This window comes from Chelonia mydas, chromosome 19, assembly GCF_015237465.2.
Source record: "Chelonia mydas isolate rCheMyd1 chromosome 19, rCheMyd1.pri.v2, whole genome shotgun sequence".
In the NCBI taxonomy this organism is placed as follows: Eukaryota; Metazoa; Chordata; order Testudines; family Cheloniidae; genus Chelonia; species Chelonia mydas.
The window spans coordinates 4,531,498-4,537,049 of record NC_051259.2 but is presented as its reverse complement, the minus strand read 5'-3'; the positions used below and the strand labels follow the sequence as shown (position 1 = coordinate 4,537,049).

General features: G+C 48.5%; 1 long non-coding RNA gene across 1 annotated transcript; it reads left to right on the top strand.

The window, feature by feature from the left end:
* The first annotated feature begins 391 nt into the window (after window positions 1–391).
* On the top strand, window positions 392–5,071 carry LOC122463335. The gene is made up of 4 exons (XR_006286596.1): window positions 392–453; window positions 1,980–2,073; window positions 2,582–2,695; window positions 4,608–5,071. It is a non-coding gene; the product is annotated as an uncharacterized LOC122463335 (long non-coding RNA).
* The last annotated feature ends 481 nt before the right edge of the window (window positions 5,072–5,552 follow it).

Genomic DNA, 5,552 nt, shown 5'->3' with positions numbered 1-5,552 from the left:
ACTCCAAGAATCCATCCCATCCCTTGAGAAGCTGTTTCTGTGGTTAATTACCCTCACCCTTGCAAATTTCCACCTTACTTCCAGTTTGAATTTGTCTAGCTTCACCTTCCAGGCATTAGATTGTATCATGCCATTTTTCTGCTGGATTAAAGAACCTTCTGGTTTCAGAAATTTTCTGCCCTATGTGATACAGCATGGCCAGAAGGCAGCAGGAGAGTGATATAGGAGAGATATGTAAGTCCCAGGATGAGGAGAAGCCTTATTTCCTGTAGAGGGAAGAAAGGTTTCTATAGATTAATTAAAAGCACCTGAAGCCAATTAGAGCACCTGAAGCTAGTCACCTGATAAAACCGCCCTGCTTCAATCAGCCAGGGGAAGGAGTTGGAGCAGAGTGCAGTTTGGAGGAGTTGAAGTAGAGAAGTGCTGTGGCTGGCTAGAAGACCAAGACCCTAGGTAAAGAGACACCCGGCTTGTGCAGAGAGAGAGAGGGCAAGAAGCCCCACAAGCTGAAGAGCAGGAGAGGGAAGTAACCCAGGGGAAGGAAACACTAGTTCAAGTGGTTTACCACTATCCCTAGAGCCCCTAGGCTGGGACCTGGAGTAGAGGGTGGGCCCAGGTCCCTCCCTCTCCACTACCCTTCTCTGGGTTACTAGTGGGACAGTAAATACCCTAGTTCAGGGGCAGGAAACTGCGCCCTGAACCCCCCCAGAAGAGGAAGTGCAGGACTCATCGTAATCGTACTGGCAATTTGCCACACGATGTACATATTTATAGATTGTGATCAAGTCAAAAACAGCCACATGCTGGACAAACGTCAAAAGGATCAGTGGTTCCGTTGGGATGAATATGCAACATTGTGGACCCGTATCCAGAAGTTTACAAGAAATATAAATAGCTCTACTGAATTTTACAGCCTCTTGCGTCTCTTCAACTGTCTATTTTTTATGTGCCATGTTGTTGCAGCTGTGTTGGTCCCAGGATAATAGACCCACAAGGTGGGCGAGAGGATATCTTTTATTGGATCAAAGTCTGTTGGTGAGAGAGACAAGTTGTCAGCTTGAAAGCTTGTCTCCTTCACCAATGGACATTGGTCCAATACGAGAGATTACCTCACCCACCTTGTCTCTCTCTTTTTATTTATCCTGGTTAGTGTGTTTCTCCATTGTGTTACTTCTGACTGAATTTTGCTGTCCATATTTGGATGGTTGGGGTTAGTCTGTAGCTCAGCTCCAGCAAGGCCCCTCCGATTCCCAGCATGCCCCCTCGGTCCCAGTCAGCTATAGTTCTTCTAAGCATGCAGGTGTCAATTTACTAGGTTAGGACCTGATCCAGTTCCCAAATTAATGTTAAGCCTCATGTTAATGTCAAAGGAGCTGGATCGTAGAGAGAAAGAGAGGCAGAGACAATGTGTAACTCTTGGTGGTGAGGGGGCATAATTTAAAGTTTGGGGGGGCGGCATGTGACTGCCCCTGGGCTGAGGAGCAGCAGCAGAGCCAGGCGCGCCAAGGCAGAAGGAGGCCTTGGGGAGCATCTCATGGCAGCCGGGCTCTGTGGGCAGGGTCTGGCTCCAGGAGAGGCAAGAGGGCGTAAGGGGTGCAGCTCGGAGCTGTGCCACCCCCTGCCTGGGGCGTGCCCGGCTGTGCAGAGGTGGCCTGGCTCGGGGAACAGGGCAGGGAGGGCTGCCAGGCAGCCAGCCAGCGCCCCAGCTCCCACCGCATGGAGAGCCAGAGGCCAGGTGGCTTCCACCAGCTTCCGATCCGCTGGCTCCTGGCAGGAGGCGGTGGTTTTCAAACTGTTTGAAAACCTCTGTGCTAAATGGAAGGCAGAAATTGGGGAAGGCCGGGAAATGATCCCCCATGCCCCCCCCACCTCCACGTTGCCTCTGAAGAGAAGGGTGTGTGTGTGAGAGAGAAAGAGAGATCATAGGTGGTTGTAGTGGTGAAACCTAGTGACAACAAAAGCCTGCTTCTTACTGCTAGAGAGAAAAATGTATCCCTTACCTCAAGGAGGAGGAGCCTGCGTACTGGATAACAAAAGGTGGATGTTCGGATCCTACCGATGACTGTACGTTCTGTAAGTATTTTTTACATATTCTGTCCACCCTCCCTTCAGTTAATCATAAGGAGGAACCGTGGGTGCTTTTGAGGCCTACGTTGATCATTACAGAAGGCAACGCATCAGGTCAGATTCTCACTAAGCTGAAGCACCCCTGGCTTGTTCTGAGCCCTGCGGGGTCAGCCGAACACCCATCCGCCTGGCTCTTCGTGTCACCATTGATTGCAGTTGAAAGGGTCTTATTGCCAGAGCTGTTCCCATGACACGCTGCACGTTTTTTTTTTTATCTTTCTCTTTTTCCTGTCCTCACCACTCCTTTCGTTCCCTGCTTTCCTGGAACTGTGAGGCCGCTTGACATAACCGATCTTTTTCAAACCCTGGCTGTCAAACTCATTACATCTTCTCTTGTCCGCTCCCGTTAGGGGTCCAGGATACAGAACGAAGCTGACACCACACAGCTGCTGTGTATACTCTCCCCCACCCCCCTTATTTTTCTATTTTTTTATTTCGTTTTCTTGCAAAAAAGGAAAAAATAGAGGCTTGAAACACACACGATTCTTACTGCACTCTTCTGAGACCCTTCTTGCCAAGGCCGAGGCAACGACGAGAGCAGAGAATCGTAGGCCGAGATTTTTCAAATGTGAGTAGCGTATTTGGGGATGCCTTAATTTTGGAATGTCTGATTTGAGGCCCTTTAAAGGGGGCCTGGTTTTCAGGAAATATCTGAGCATCCTTTACGGCATCTCAAGTTGGGCTCCCTGCAATCAAAGACACCCCCCCCCCCCAAAAAAAAAAAAAAAAAATCACTAGCCCATGTGAAACCCTTGGCCAAATTGTCTGGTCTCTCATTTTATTGACTGTATTACTGTGAGACAGCATGGTGAATCTGAGACACAGAGAGGGGTCAGGTACCCACGCAAGATCACAGGGATTTAGTGTCAGAGCCAGGAACAGAACTCAGGAGTCTGGTCTCCTATTATTATTCATAATGGTTTATATAACAGTTGTGCCTTGAGGTCCCAACCGACAGCAGGGCCCCATTGTGCTAGGTGCTGTACGTATATACAGTGAGAGACACTTCTTCAAAGTGCTTACAATTAGAACAGCTCGGGGAATTTTTCAATGAGTCATTTTGTCACTGGTTTGGGAAAGGCTGGATACAAAGGCTGTGTCTTAGTTCCAGCTCCAGCGGGTGAAATTTTTCCCTCTCCCCCCATAAGTCTTGGAATCGAATTTGATGCGGCTGTCTGCATCACACCTGGCTTTCCCAGCCTGATGTTGATTTTACGTCGAACCGATGCCACTTGGGCCCACGTAAGACTCGGTTCTCGGCTGTAGATTTTTCCCTACTGTTTCAGTCGATATTGAATCATCAGCCAGATCCAGGGAGCGTTAAGAGGGAGTCCCCAAGGACAGATATTGCAAGACCCTGCCCGTTGGGGTGGTTTTTCCTCAAGTGAAGCAGAACAAGGATGGGGAGAAGGAGACAGAGGCCTTGTCTGCATGGGTTTTGCCCTAATTTCACCTCCCAGACCTTTAGGGCGAGATCCTCAGCCCTGCATGTCCTAGCAGGGTACAGGGGCCAGACGTTGCAATGAAAATCACAATACAAATAGAACAGGCAAAAACCCCTTCGCTGACTGGAAGAAGATATTCCTGGCCTAGGCACTGTGTGGGAGAACCAGAGGCTATCCTCTGTGGCTCCCCTCACAAGCTCTAGTGCAGGGGGCTGGAAGGGGGCGTATTACGTCAGGAGTTGCTTCAGCCCTTAAAGTAGCCTGGAACCCAAGGGTGCAGAGGTGGCGTAAAATCATCTTTGTCCCTTACCCCCAGGGCTGCAAGTTCTGTGCGTCACCTCCCAGTTGCAGCACAGGATCTCGCCCCTAGCATAGACAGTGTAAATGGCTCTAAACTGCCAGTCACTGCCCAGGGCGCTGTGGCCGCAAGAAAAGCCCCTGGTGGCTGCATTTGAGAAACGCTGGGCTAAACCGTCCTGCTGCATGCACCGCTTCCACTGCACTGCCCGCTTTAGCCTGCTAGCCCGTTCAAAGCTTGTGTGCACGTCTACCTGAGCTGGAAGTCACAGCTCCATCTCAAGTGGGCACATACCCTTAGGCCCTGATTCACTAAAACATGGGTTTAACTCTAACCATGCCGTGAACATACATGCGTGCTGCCCTGAATCAGGCCGAGAGAGAAACACAGGGAGTGGATGGGAGAGAAAGCATCTGGCTAGAGGAGACTGATAACCAATTCGGCACAGTTTGAAAGCACAAAGCACTATAGATATTAGCAAAAAGAACAGGAGGACTTGTGGCCCCTTAGAGACGAACAGATTTATTTGAGCATAAGCTTTCGTGAGGAAGAGGCTGAGAATGAAATGAGAGGAATACACATAAAACTGGAGGTGTTTCAGTCCTTACATCCCTCCCAGAAAGCAGGCCAGAGCAGTGATCAGCCAAGCAGAATCTCAATTGTAATTGGAAAAAAAAATATTACTTGTTTGTTTGTTTTTTGTTTTTTTGTTCCCCTCACTGCAATTTCACTTTTAGGTGCCAATGACAACCAAGAAACCGAAATATATAGATCCATCTATTTTACACCTTCTTCACATATAAGCTCTCTCTTGGTGGAAGTCCTGCTTGAGCAGATGCAGGAAATGGAAGGCGATAATAGATCTGTAGCTTAACCAAGCCCACATGATTGACTGAGGTACACGCTGTGCTGAAGGGAGATGTAGGGGACGAAAACCCCCAAAGCATTTTTTTTTTGTCAAGTTCACATCAATTGCGTACATTTCCAGCTGGATGAACTTAAATTAGGAGGGTGACTATAACCGGCTGACAAGTGAAAGTGAAGCAACCGTTGCCAGTCTTTACTGATGTATCACGCATGCGGTGTTTATAGGACAGAGACATCTAAAGTGGTGCGCGATATGAAAAAGAAAGGAGGAGGGGGAAGAAACTCGACTGTAGTCAGAAAAGTTGCAAAGGATGTTAATTGGATACCTTCTGTACCCACCAGTTGCTAAAAATAAAGTGGCCTACCCTCGTTCTGCACATGGTTCAGTATGACCCTGATTCAGCAAACAGTCTCTTTTCAGCAAGGCGCATAAGCCGCTGCTTAATTTGAAGCACGTGCTTAACTTGAACCACATACTTAAGTTCCATTGACTTCAATGGGGTGAGGGTTAAAGTTAAGCACGTGTGCTTTGCTAGAAAGGAATGGATTTAAGTATGTGCATAATGCTTTGCTGCTGAATCAGGGCCTACAGAAACTACAGTGGTGGTGGCCACGTAAATACCTAGACCGAGAAGTACTTAGGCAGATTCACATTAAGTGGCCAGATTTTCCCCACGCTGCAACAAGATCTCTATGGGATCAGTGGGGTGCGGAGCACTTTTGGAAATCTGGCTGCTTCATTTAGGGAGCTGAGCTCTTAGGGAAATCTGGCACGAAGCGTCTGCAGCATCAGAGCCAGAATTCTGCTATACGTT